Below are 14,419 nucleotides of genomic sequence, written 5' to 3' on the forward strand. Positions count from 1 at the left end.
TTGTGTTCGTAACAAAAATTTGCAATAGATCTTTTCCACTCATTTTGGGGAGGAAAAAGGGTATGGAAACAGTGAGGCAAATTCTGTCTTGTGTTACACAAGTGTTATTTCAACTGGATTACTGTAGATTTACATTGGGATAGCAGAGAACAAAATTTGGCCCAGTGGATATACATTTTTACACACACGCAAAATTAGACTTAGGGCTTCTCTACATGGTGGGGTAATGCTTTCTACAGGGGTTTGATTTCTACAGCATACTAGCATCTTGCACATTAATTGGTCCTTGTAGACCCGGCTGGTGCACACTAAAGGTTCCCTAATGCACTTTAATGTAATACTATCTCAAACAGCACTGCATTAAAGCGCACCAGCAGGGTCTCCACCCAATCCATTAATGCACAATACATTAGGGTGCTTTAGAAATCACCTCCACAAAGCACATTACCCCATCATGTAAACAAGCCCACAGACAGACAGTCACAGTATAGGAGTCATCTTGCAGGCAAGGAAATTATGTACAAAGATACAATAATGAAATATCAGATAAAAAGGGTACCATGTGTTTCCCTGTTTGTGTTCATTTCCTCCAAAGGCCAGAACAATGAGCCAGATCCTGCCCTGTGCATGCATTAAGAGGCAGAATTTGGTTTAGCATGACTGCTGCAAAATCCTTAAATACTGAACAGTGTGTGTGTATTTGGTGGAAAAGGTGTGTAGGGAATCTGTTTATAATGCAAGTACATATCTGACCATATACTCCCGCAAATGCGGAAGGTATCCTCAGTTCCTTGAATGTGTATTACTAATAAGCTGTGTATGGGGGAGGGGAGGAATACTATAATTTTTTTCTGCCATTGGGTTTCTACTTCACTGTCTAACATAGCCTGGGTATCTAAAACATTAAGTAGTCTGCTGTCCCAATGAGAAACTGAAGGAGCAGTGTAACTTAGATGCCCTGTAGCACAGAAAAACAGCAATTAAGGTGTAACTGGAGACAGAAAAAGTGTCACTGTAATACAAGTTATTGCTGCCACTAAGCCCTGGTCTACACTAGGACTTTAGGTCGAATTTAGCAGCGTTAAATCGATGTAAACCCGTACCTGTCCACACGATGAAGCCATTTATTTCAACTTAAAGGGCTCTTAAAATCGATTTCCTTACTCCACCCCTGACAAGTGGATTAGCGCTTAAATCGGCCTTGCCGGGTCGAATTTGGGGTACTGTGGACACAATTCGACGGTATTGGCCTCCGGGAGCTATCCCAGAGTGCTCCATTTTGACCGCTCTGGACAGCACTCTCAACTCAGATGCACTGGCCAGGTAGACAGGAAAAGAACCGCGAACTTTTGAATCTCATTTCCTGTTTGGCCAGCGTGGCAAGCTGCAGGTGACCATGCAGAGCTCATCAGCAGAGGTGACCATGATGGAGTCTCAGAATCGCAAAAGAGCTCCAGCATGGACCGAACGGGAGGTACGGGATCTGATCGCTGTATGGGGAGAGGAATCCGTGCTATCAGAACTCCGTTCCAGTTTTCGAAATGCCAAAACCTTTGTCAAAATCTCCCAGGGCATGAAGGACAGAGGCCATAACAGGGACCCGAAGCAGTGCCGCGTGAAACTGAAGGAGCTGAGGCAAGCCTACCAGAAAACCAGAGAGGCGAACGGCCGCTCCGGGTCAGAGCCCCAAACATGCCGCTTCTATGATGAGCTGCATGCCATTTTAGGGGGTTCAGCCACCACTACCCCAGCCGTGTTGTTTGACTCCTTCAATGGAGATGGAGGCAATACGGAAGCAGGTTTTGGGGACGAAGAAGATGATGATGATGATGAGGTTGTAGATAGCTCACAGCAAGCAAGCGGAGAAACCGGTTTTCCCGACAGCCAGGAACTGTTTCTCACCCTGGACCTGGAGCCAGTACCCCCCAAACCCACCCAAGGCTGCCTCCTGGACCCAACAGGCGGAGAAGGGACCTCCGGTGAGTGTACCTTTTAAAATACTATACATGGTGTAAAAGCAAGCATGTGAAAGGATTACTTTGCCCTGGCATTCGCGGCTCTCCTGGATATACTCCCAAAGCCTTTGCAAAAGGTTTCTGGGGAGGGCAGACTTATTGCGTCCTTCATGGTAGGACACTTTACCACTCCAGGCCAGTAACACGTACTCGGGAATCATTGTACAACAAAGCATTGCAGTGTATGTTTGCTGGCGTTCAAGCAACATCCGTTCTTTATCTCTCTGTGTTATCCTCAGGAGAGTGAGATATAATCCATGGTCACCTGGTTGAAATAGGGTGCTTTTCTTCAGGGGACACTCAGAGGAGCCCATTCCTGCTGGGCTGTTTGCCTGCGGCTGAACAGAAATGTTCCCCGCTGTTAGCCACAGGGAGGGGGGAGGGGGTAGCCACGCGGTGGGGGGAGGCAAAATGCGACCTTGTAACGAAAGCACATGTGCTATGTATGTAATGTTAACAGCAAGGTTTACCCTGAAAGAGTGTAGCCAGTGTTTTATAAAATGTGTCTTTTTAAATACCGCTGTCCCTTTTTTTTTCTCCACCAGCTGCATGTGTTTCAACGATCACAGGATCTTCTCCTTCCCAGAGGCTAGTGAAGATTAGAAAGAAAAAAAAAACGCACTCGAGATGAAATGTTCTCCGAGCTGATGCTGTCCTCCCACACTGACAGAGCACAGACGAATGCGTGGAGGCAAATAATGTCAGACTGCAGGAAAGCACAAAATGTCCGGGAGGAGAGGTGGCGGGCTGAAGAGAGTAAGTGGCGGGCTGAAGAGAGGGCTGAAGCTCGAATGTGGCGGCAGCGTGATGAGAGGAGGCAGGATTCAATGCTGAGGCTGCTGGAGGACCAAACCAGTATGCTCCAGTGTATGGTTGAGCTGCAGCAAAGGCAGCTGGAGAACAGACTGCCACTACAGCCCCTGTGTAACCAACCGCCCTCCTCCCCAAGTTCCATAGCCTCCACACCCAGACGCCCAAGAACGCGGTGGGGGGGCCTCCGGCCAACCAGCCACTCCACCACAGAGGATTGCCCAAAAAAAAGAAGGCTGTCATTCAATAAATTTTAAAGTTGTAAACTTTTAAAGTGCTGTGTGGCATTTTCCTTCCCTCCTCCACCACCCCTCCTGGGCTACCTTGGTAGTCATCCTCATGTTTGTGTGATGAATGAATGAAGAATGCATGAATGTGAAGCAACAATGACTTTATTGCCTCTGCAAGCGGTGATCGAAGGGAGGAGGGGAGGGTGGTTAGCTTACAGGGAAGTAGAGTGAACCAAGGGGCGGGGGGTTTCATCAAGGAGAAACAAACAGAACTTTCACACCGTAGCCTGGCCAGTCACGAAACTGGTTTTCAAAGCCTCTCTGATGCGTACCGCGCCCTCCTGTGCTCTTCTAACCGCCCTGGTGTCTGGCTGCGCGTAACCAGCAGCCAGGCGATTTGCCTCAACCTCCCACCCCGCCATAAACGTCTCCCCCTTACTCTCACAGATATTGTGGAGCACATAGCAAGCAGTAATAACAGTGGGAATATTGGTTTCGCTGAGGTCTAAGCGAGTCAGTAAACTGCGCCAGCGCGCCTTTAAACGTCCAAATGCACATTCTACCACCATTCTGCACTTGCTCAGCCTGTAGTTGAACAGCTCCTGACTACTGTCCAGGCTGCCTGTGTATGGCTTCATGAGCCATGGCATTAAGGGGTAGGCTGGGTCCCCAAGGATACATATAGGCATTTCAACATCCCCAACAGTTATTTTCTGGTCTGGGAATAAAGTCCCTTCTTGCAGCTTTTGAAACAGACCAGAGTTCCTGAAGATGCGAGCGTCATGTACCTTTCCCGGCCATCCCACGTTGATGTTGGTGAAACGTCCCTTGTGATCCACCAGAGCTTGCAGCACTATTGAAAAGTACCCCTTGCGGTTTATGTACTTGCCGGCTTGGTGCTCCGGTGCCAAGATAGGGATATGGGTTCCGTCTATGGCCCCACCACAGTTAGGGAATCCCATTGCAGCAAAGCCATCCACTATGACCTGCACATTTCCCAGGGTCACTACCCTTCATATCAGCAGATCTTTGATTGCGTGGGCTACTTGCATCACAGCAGCCCCAACAGTAGATTTGCCCACTCCAAATTGATTCCCAACTGACCGGTAGCTGTCTGGCGTTGCAAGCTTCCACAGGGCTATCGCCACTCGCTTCTCAACTGTGAGGGCTGCTCTCATCTTGGTATTCATGCGCTTCAGGGCAGGGGAAAGCAAGTCACAGAGTTCCATGAAAGTGCCCTTACGCATGCGAAAGTTTCGCAGCCACTGGGAATCGTCCCAGACCTGCAACACTATGCGGTCCCACCAGTCTGTGCTTGTTTCCCGAGCCCAGAATCGGCGTTCCACAGCATGAACCTGCCCCATTAGCACCATGATGCATGCATTGTCAGGGCCCATGCTTTCAGAGAAATCTGTGTCCATGTCCTGATCACTCACGTGACCGCGCTGACGTCGCCTCCTCGCCCGGTAGCGCTTTGCCAGGTTCTGGTGCTGCATATACTGCTGGATAATGCGTGTGGTGTTTAATGTGCTCCTAATTGCCAAAGTGAGCTGAGCGGACTCCATGCTTGCCTTGGTATGGCGTCCGCACAGAAAAAAGGCGCGGAATGATTGTCTGCCGTTGCTCTGACGGAGGGAGGGGCGACTGACGACACGGCTTACAGGGTTGGCTTCAGGGAGCTAAAATCCACAAAGGGGGTGGCTTTAAATCAAGGAGTAGTTCAGGCAGGAGTTCATGGAGGGTTCCAATAAGAAATGGTGCACCTAAGTTACTGTTCTTATTGGAACAAGGAGGTTAGCGTGGCCTCTGATTGATACATGGCTAGATTTAGCTCGCTGCACCTTCTCTGTGAGTGACTGCAGTGTGACCTAGAGGAATGAGTCCCCTAGACAGGGGAAGAGGCAAATGAGTACAAAACAAATCTGGTCTATTTCTTGTTTCGATCCACTCCATCTATCTTTTACATCTTTGGCTGGCAGCAGACGGTGCAGAAGGACATATTGCCTACCTGCTCACCATAAGATGGTTCAATAGGACTGACTGCCGGACTTAAGAGAATGACCTGGTCAAGTCACCAAAAATTTAGTCCCTGAGCCCATGTCTGCCCAGGCGCTCCCAGCCGACGTGGCCAGGAGCACCTCGGACATGACGAGGACGGCTACCAGTCGTATTGTACTGTCTGCTGCCAGAAGGCAAGGGGTTGCTGCTACTGTGTAGCAATGCAGAACCACGTCTTCCAGCACCCAGGAGACATACGGTGACGGTTACCTGAGCGGGCTCCATGCTTGCGGTGGTATGGCGTCCGCACAGGTAACTCAGGAAAAAAGGCGTGAAACGATTGTCTGCCCTTGCTTTCACGGAGGGAGGGAGGGAAGGGGGGACTGACGATATGTACCTAGAACCACCCGCGACAATGTTTCAGCCCCATCAGGCATTGGGATCTCAACCCAGAATTCCAATGGGCAGCGGAGACTGCGGGAACTGTGGGATAGCTACCCACAGTGCAACGCTCCGGAAGTCGACTCTAGCCTCGGTACTGTGGAAGCACTCCGCCGAGTTAATGCACTTAATGCACTTCTGTGGGGACACACACACTCGAATATATAAAACCGATTTCTAAAAAACCGACTTCTATAAATTCGACCTTATTCCGTAGTGTAGACATACCCTTGAGTAAGGTAAAGAGCAGGTGCTAACAGGAAGCTTTTGCTGATTTCATTGGAATGTAATGATTAGGTCAACATGGGAAGTAAAGGAATCTTGCCGTGTGAAACTGTTTTCCCATTATAGTAATATTATCTAATTGTAAAAAAAATGGCTCTCTCAGAGGTACAGTTTGTTTGTGTTTAGTCATCAGGGTGTCCTGGCTGGTCCTATTGATATTGGAACAAAATTGTGTCATCAGCATAACTGGACAGAATAGTTGGCCAGTCCAGCTAAACTGGGATAGTCCAAGTACATCAGATCTTCCTAGTGAAAGAGGAATATTTAAAATACAAACATTTAATTTTGAATAAGATCAGACTTACAGTATCTCCATAGGCAGACTACTGTCTTCAGTATAGACTGAGTGGCATTTCCATTACCAGCCCACTGCATGCTGAGTGTCTGAGACAAAGTAGGACACTGGTGATGCAGGAGAGCTACTTTGGTGGCCTAAAAAAAAAAAGGAAATTAAAATGCATTTTAATGCTTTTCCATTTAATATTTTTATACTCAGATTAAGTCAGTTGAAAGGGTGGATGAGGTTCCCAAACACTTCACACAAAGCTGAGCCAACTTATGGTTTTGCATCAAATGCATGAAAATTCAACTACTACTCAAAACTAGGTGGAGTTTAGCAGTTTCACTAGTTTTCTGGAGTTTGTTCAAACCGCAATCTCCAAGTAAAACTCAAGTGGGAGGAGAGGCTGTGCACAAAGCCACACAGATTGTAACCAAAGGAAACAGTCACACTACCCCCAGCGAAGCAAACCAGTGTTGCCAACTCTGATCAGTTTATCACAAGTTTTCTGATATTTGGCTGTCTTCTGAAAGCCTCATCCCTCAGAGTCAAGTGATTATGGGAGAATCTCAACTTTTAATAAAACAAAAAGAAAGGAAGTTTCTAACGCTTTGGATTGCAGGAAAGATTTGAAAAAATGACCAGAGTATATCCTTAAGGCTCAGAAGAGAGAAGAGGAAAAAAACCCCAAATTGTTGTTTTTTTTTAAATCTCATGGGTTTTTTGGAACTTGACTTATGACTTTCGAACACTTAGAGTTGGCAATACTGCAAAATCTGCACATTTCATACCAGTTTTCAAGCCTCAGAACAGTTGTTATACACACCCTTGACTGATCTGTGACCTTAGTAAGACTGCAAAATAAACTGCCTCTGAACCGTTATCAGTGCCCTCGCAGTATCATGCTCTGTACCCACGCTTGTGGCACAAGATGGTATAACCAGTATTTTGTGGTTGTGTGGAAGAATCTCAAGTTTTAAACCAACCTTGTTAAAAAAAAAAAACAACCCCACCTTTTCCCTCACCCTAAAAAAATAAATACACAAGATATAAATGCAGACCTAAAAAAAAAAACCCTAAAAACTTCTATGTAAGAAATAAAGCTACAAGTCCAAGACCAAATTCCTGCATGCAATGTAGTACAGGATTTTTGCCCTCTGCTTCGCAGTAGCAGCTGCCCAGGCCTTGCAGGTCAGCTTCCCAGTGCAGAAGAAATTAGTGACTAGGAGTATGGGTATATTCTAGGTGTACAAGTGCAAACTCTCCTGCTGCTTGCCCAGCTCTCTCTACCTAGAACCTTGTGTAACAGAATGACCACCACAACACAGCATGTCTTTGCAACACTGAACATTTGCTCACACACTAAGAAAAGGAACTTGGAACACTATATGTAACAGTTCTACAAGTGACACCTACCATAATAATACAGCTTGGCTCTCTTGTTATGCAAATGGAGACCCCCCCTCACTCTAAAGTAGACTCCTACTACAATTGGAGACCGACCCTCACATCAAGCAGTTCTAAATTAATGTATTATATTTGTATAAGCAAGACTCTTGTAAACCTCCTTCTGAACAGCCATGCTGAGCAGTACCCAACATGTGTGGGTCACTTAGGCATTTTCTGAATGAAAAAGTTGAACAGATTTAACTAAAATTGGTTTAGAAACCGATGAGTGTCCACACAAGGGGGTTGCACCAATTTAGTTACATCTATAGAATTTTTCATAATTATTTAATGTGTTTGAGCTCCCCCACCCTTTTTCATGCTTATTTCTGATTCTATTAGGAGTAGATAGTAACAAGGTTTGTTTTCTCCCCAACTGTATCTGTTGAGTGAAACATCCTGTCATCTAGAAATTTGGACTCTTCCTCAACCAGTTTTTTCCCATAGCTAATTCTACTGGCCTTTCCCTCCTCTTCTATAACCAATCCTCAGAAAAATAAATTCACAACCTGCCAGGTTTCATACTGACCCTGAAGCTCGCAGTCCTCTCCTGCACAGCTGCTTAAAGTTCTCTCACCAATCTCAAATCTTCACCCCAGAAAGTGTCAAGGAACTTGTCCTTTTACCTGCAAATTTGCATCTCCTGGAACTGACAGCTTGGCTCTTACAGACTTTCTGTATTATGATTTTGTATACATTTCCAGCAGTGCAAAAGACCGACACACACCTCTCTCACACATTCTTCTGGGGAATACTACAGAAGAATTAGAAGGGAAGATGCTGAAAGATCTATACTCTGTTTCACTGATGGCAGCCATGATTTATATGTCTGTATCCTTCAGGATGCGTGTTAAGATACTTGCCACAGAAACAGATTCAAAAACTTACCACCCACTTGGCTTTGGCCCCTAATGTTAAATGACAGTCTTATTTTTTACCAATTTCTTTACAGATGGTCCAGATAGTATGATACCAAGCAAGTTTACTGCACAGTACATATACATTTCCCCTAAATTCAGTAACCTACTCCCTTTTTATCCTGATCTTCTCTTCTCTACAGACTGCCATTTTAAACATTTCTCAGCTATTCCAATTTACTTTTTGATTATTGGATCTCTTCACCCAAGTAAATCTTCCCAATACTTCATGCAAGTCTTGCTTCTGATCACTCTTCCTAGTAGCTTCCTTCTCTTTTTCTGTTTCATCATAATAGTTATCCTCCTCATGAAGAAAGTTACAAGTATTATAGTCAGTATAACCAAGGGAATAGAATGGCTAGGCTAGGCAGCTGGTGTGCTGTGACCACTGCTTATTACACTAATCTTCATGGCCTCACTGCTACTTTGTGCTCCTGTATATTTGTTGAATCTACTTGTTGCATCTCACCACATACATCAATTGTAAACTCTCTTGGGCAGGGACCCTCTTTTTATTGTGTTGTACATGTGTATATAGTGCTTAGTGCAACTGGGCCCTAATCCCTGACTGGATGCTACTACAATGCAACAGTAAATAATAAGGAACAGTGCTTCCAGGGTGTTGTCCTTTTCAATATTTTTGCCCCAGGAAAGAAAAAAAACCCAAGAAAAGAAATGGTCTTTGCTAGAATGTGATCAGACTTCCTTGAGCTTAATGACTGAAAAGAAGTCCTCCACAGTCCCAGAGCCAAATTGATTTCATGAGCAGCTACTATTAAATATCCAGTATCGTTTAAATTAAAAATGGAAGTTTGCCTCAGCACAGAAATCAAAGCATTTCTCCCACTGAGCGCCAAAGTTCCCACATACACCCCCCCCCCCCCCGAGTCCTCCTAATTAACTTTATTCTCCACACACACTCTCTTCCTTCCATTACCTTTCTCACTCCTGGCTAATCAGTGGCTCCAAAATGGTCAAAGTACAAGTTGTATTCTTCCCTTATAATTTCCTCCTACCAGTATTTCTAATCTATATGTAATATAAATTATTGGCAGAGTAAAGTCCACCTGACACAGCAGGTTATTCCATAACTGCCTATTGCAGGGTTTCTTGACCCTCCACTAGGGTATATAGCATTGCGCACTGTCACAAACAGGACACTTGGTCTGATCAGCAGGGCAATTCCTATATTCCTAAATCTTCCAAAAGGATTGGTGGAGCTTGTACACATTTCAGGAACTAAATAGTTCTTTTGTTTTTGCATACAAAAACTTGCATAAATGAAGCCACCATCCGGGTGGCATAGTCCGTTAATCCATTATATGGTATGTTTGAATTATGACAGTCAGACTGCAAATGTTTTATACTTCAGTCTTTTAGTTTTTCTGGTAAAATAAAAAACAGAATTCCTTGCAAGTAAGTACGACAATAACACTCACAGCATGTGAGAGACATCACATTACCACCCAAAGAGTTTGCTATAAAGGTAATAATTTCATGGAGGTTTAAGCCTTTTAAAATCTACCTCAATTTATTTGCTTTATAATCTACACATAATTCAGCATTCCATAACACTAGTACAGTGCCCTTCTTAGCGTGAAATTTAATTGAATACCATCTTTTATTCCTGAAGTATCATTTACTTTTCCAGAGGCCTGGATTTTCAGCGTTCTTGTCGTGTTTCTGTTCTAGGTCTTTCAACACTTTGTAACTTACCAGCATCATCACCTATATCTAGTGCTACCTGCTGGGGTACCAGTGCAGCCTTTAAGGGCAAATGTGAAGAAAAAAATAGGTAAGGCTGTCAAACGATTAATAAAATTAACCATGATTAATTGTGAGAAAAATCATCATGATTAAACAGTTTTAATCGCATTGTTAAACAACAGAACACTATTTATATATTTTTGATGTTTTCAGATTCAATTACAACATAACACAAAGTGTACAGTGCTCACTTTATATTATTACAAATACTTGCACTGTAAAAAAAGAGTGTTTTTCACTTCACCTCATACAAGTGTTGTAGTGCAATCTCTATTGTGAAAGTGCAATTCACAAATGTAGAATTTTTTTTTACATAACTGCACTCAAAAACAAAATAATGTAGGCTCTAAAGTTTTACAAGTCCACTCAGTCCTACTTCTTGTTCAGCCAACTGCTGAGACAAACAAGTTTGTTTACATTGACAGGAGATAATGCTGCCCGTTTCTTATTTACAATGTCACCTGAAAGTGAGAACAGCGGTTTCCATGGCACTGTTGTAGCAGGCGTTGCAAGGTATTTAGGTGCCAGATATGCTAAACATTTGTATGCCCCTTCATACTTAGACCAATACTTGCCACTCCGGCTACAACAGTGCTATGTGAATGCCTGTTTACAATGTCACCTGAAAGTGAAAATGAGAGGAGTGCTTGTCTGGCTTTGTCTGCCTGCCAAAGTAGTTGAAGTTTATTTTGGCACCTTGACTTTTTAGAAATAAGTTTGGCCCTCAAGCTGAGAAGGTTGGAGTACAGCACTCAGCTTCTGGGACAGCTCTCCTTTGGCATGTCTGCTTTATTTTCACCTTCACTCATTCAGATGAAGTATGTCATTTTGGAGTGAGATTTAAATGCTTAAACTGAGATTTGCTTTTAAAATGACATTTCTCCCCTAAAATGACTTTATTCTTAACTGTGGTCTGTGCAGAATTTCTGCTGAAGCTAATGGGTAAACTTGTCAAGGGGGGAGCATTGCTTGTGCTTAGAAATTAGATGAGAAGACAATAAGCCACTTACTCATATATAACTGCTTTAGGATTAATCCTAATTTACACAGGTGTAACTAAAATCAGACTAAGGCTACAATTTCAGATTCAGTTTGGGAAGGCCTAGTGGTTAAAACACCAGACTGGGAATCAGGAGACCTGTGTTCTAGTCCCAGTTCTGCCAGGGGCCTAATATGGGCCATTTGCAAATCACTTCATGCCTCTGTGCCTCAGTTTCCCCATCTGTAAAATGGGGATAATGACACTCACCTTCTTTGTAAAGCCCTTTGAGATCTATTGATGGAAAGCACTACACAGTGTATTATTAGGGTTCGGATTCAGTGGCATCGCCAGCTGTCCAAGATATTCAAGAGAAATTCTGGTGGATTTGTACACTGGATTAAGAGGTACTACACAGTGAGAATTCTCTAGCCTTTTGAGTATTGCACAGACAACATTGCAAAGTAATAATTGTTCAGCCAGTTGATCAGTTAGTGATATATGATATAAAATCAATGTGTGACACATTGGCCAGCTCAGATTAAAGCCAGAGACTAATTCACTTGTGGGTGAATATCAAAGAAATGTTAATGTTATGGTCTTCACTAACCTATAACCTCTCATTTACTATTGCATTACATTATGTATACTCAGTATCAGTTAACCCTAGATTAAAGTGTGTGTTAGTGTTAAGATATGATTGTACTGGATGTGTAAACTTCATGAAAATTAATGAAGGATTGTTTCTGGCTATCACGTTGTGTTTACATTACTTTTACACATCACATGAGGTTGCAGCCTTGGAAATGTAAAAAGATTGCAGACTTCAAAGCATGGGTTGTTTTCTTCAACAATGGAAGTTCAGACTCTGCTTGCATTTAATCAACAAAGAAGAGCCCATGCTGTGAATGAAAAAACACTTGCCAACTGACTTTTTGGGAAAGACGTTAGAAGAATGGTTCCAGGGATCGATCCTGTATCTCTTAGGTTGTTTTGGATTCTAACAGGGTGGAATACTGAACAAGTGGACAGAGATCCCCAGAATTATTTTTGAGAACCCTAAGAGACTTATGGAAAACTAGCAGATCACTACAACTCTGCTGTCACTTGGACTTACAAACTTTGACTCACCTGTTAATGTATTTTACCTGCTTTAACTTCTCAATAATGCTCATTTCTTTTCTTAGCTAATAGTTAGTTTACTAGAGAAATTGGCTGCCAGCATTGTCTTTGGTGTGACATCGAGAGTATCCATTGACCTGGGGTAAGTGATTGATCCTTTAGGGTTGGAAGTAACCTAATCTGATGTGATATGTGGTATAAGGAACCATTATCACAAAGTTCAGTTTGTCCGAGTAACCAGGATTATGGGGACTGTTTGTGACTCCATGGTAAGACTAATATAGTGATCCAGGAGTGCACATTTGTTGCTGGCTTGGTGAAATCTAATTATAGAATATACCAGCAGTTTGGAACATCTGGCCTGTTTTCTGAGTCTGACCTGAAATTAGAAAAGGAGTACTTGTGGCACCTTAGAGACTAACCAGTTTATTTGAGCATGAGCTTTCGTGAGCTACAGCTCACTTCATCGGATGCATAGCATATCGTGGAAACTGCAGTTTCCACGATATGCTATGCATCCGATGAAGTGAGCTGTAGCTCACGAAAGCTCATGCTCAAATAAACTGGTTAGTCTCTAAGGTGCCACAAGTACTCCTTTTCTTTTTACGAATACAGACTAACACGGCTGTTACTCTGAAACCTGACCTGAAATTGGCACTCTCAGTGGTGAACCACTTCAGATAGCGTGACACAATGAGCTGGAACAGGAGTTTTCAAAGTTCATTGCATCGCGACCCCCTTCTGACAACAAAAATTACTACACAAACCCAGGAGAGGGAACCGAAGCCTGAGGCCGACCGAACCCCATTGCCTTGTGGGGGAGGAAGGGGCAAAGCTAAAGCCTGAGCCCCACCACCCCAGGTGGGTGGCAGGCAAAGCCTAAGGGCTTCTGCCCCAGGCACGGGGCCTGTAACCTGAGCCCCATTGCCCCGGTCTGAAGCCCTCGGGCTTTGGCTTTAGACCCAGGCACCAGCAAGTCTAAGCCAGCCCTGGCAACCCCATTAAAACAGGGTGCCAACCCACAGTTTGAGAACCACTGAGCTAGAAGAAAACAGAAAATCATTGCTGCTAAAGTTTGCAGAGGACACAAAAATTGATGGAGTGGTAAATATTAAAGTAATTTCTACAGTACAACCTAGACCACTTGGTAAGCTGGGTTCACTTGAGCAACATGCATTTTTAATGCAGCTAAATGCAAGGTCACATCTTGGAAACAAGAATGTAGGTCACACTTATAGAGAAGGGCACTGTATTTTTAGAAAGCAGTTTCTCAGAAAGAAAGACACTTGGGTTAGAAGGTGAACCACCATCTGAAAACCAGCTTCTAGTGCAATTTGGTGGCTAAAAGAGCAAACGTGATCCTTGGATATATAAGCAGGGGATTAGTGAGTAAAAATAGGGAGGTGGCATTAACATGGCAAGAGACATTAGTGAGACCATTACCAGAATACTTTGTCCAGTTCTGGTGTCTGCACTGCAAAAGACGTTGACAAATTGGAAAGGGTTCAGTAAATAGCAACAAGAATTATTCAAATCTGGAAAACCTACCTTATAGTGAAAGGCTAAAGAAACCCAATTTATAAGTTTATCCAAGAGAAAGCTGAGAGGTGATTTGAACATAGTCTATAAGTACCTGCATGGAGAGAAGATTTCTGACAGGAGAGTCTTTAATCTAGCAGACAAAAGCATAACAGCATCCAAAGGCCGAAGCAGATGCTAGATAAATTCCAACTAGAAATAACGAAAAATTTTAAATCAGTGAGGGTAATTAACCACTGGACCAGCTTATGGAGAATGTGCTGGATTCTCCATCACTTTAAGTTGAGTATCTTTCTAATATAGATGCTCTAGCTCAAAATAGAAATTATGGGCTTTAGGAACAAATCACTTGGTGAATTATATGACCTGGCATATACAGATCAGACTGGATGATCCTAATGGTACCTTTTGGTCTTAAAAAAAAATATGATAAATATAAGAACTGTCTCTTTAAAAAACACAGAGATACAGAATCGAGAGAAAAACCAGCCCAAAGCTTCTGAACCAAAGACAAGAGAATTATCTAAATCAGTAAATTCAGCATTATACTTTGTTAAATTGTTTTAAGGTATCTTGCTTAGCTGAGAAAA

At 43.4% G+C, this 14,419-nt stretch overlaps 1 long non-coding RNA gene across 1 annotated transcript in view; it reads right to left on the reverse strand.

Moving 5' to 3' along the window:
* LOC122466632 overlaps positions 1-14,021 on the reverse strand; it is an 88,976-nt gene extending 74,955 nt beyond the window's left edge. Inside the window, exons 1-2 of the long non-coding RNA XR_006292294.1 lie at positions 13,924-14,021; positions 6,085-6,211 (exon numbers count right to left, since the gene is read on the reverse strand). This is a non-coding gene — a long non-coding RNA (uncharacterized LOC122466632). The remainder of the gene's footprint in view (positions 1-6,084; positions 6,212-13,923) is intronic.
* Between the last annotated feature and the right edge of the window lie 398 nt (positions 14,022-14,419).

This window comes from Chelonia mydas, chromosome 7 (genome assembly GCF_015237465.2).
Source record: "Chelonia mydas isolate rCheMyd1 chromosome 7, rCheMyd1.pri.v2, whole genome shotgun sequence".
NCBI lineage: Eukaryota > Metazoa > Chordata > Testudines > Cheloniidae > Chelonia > Chelonia mydas.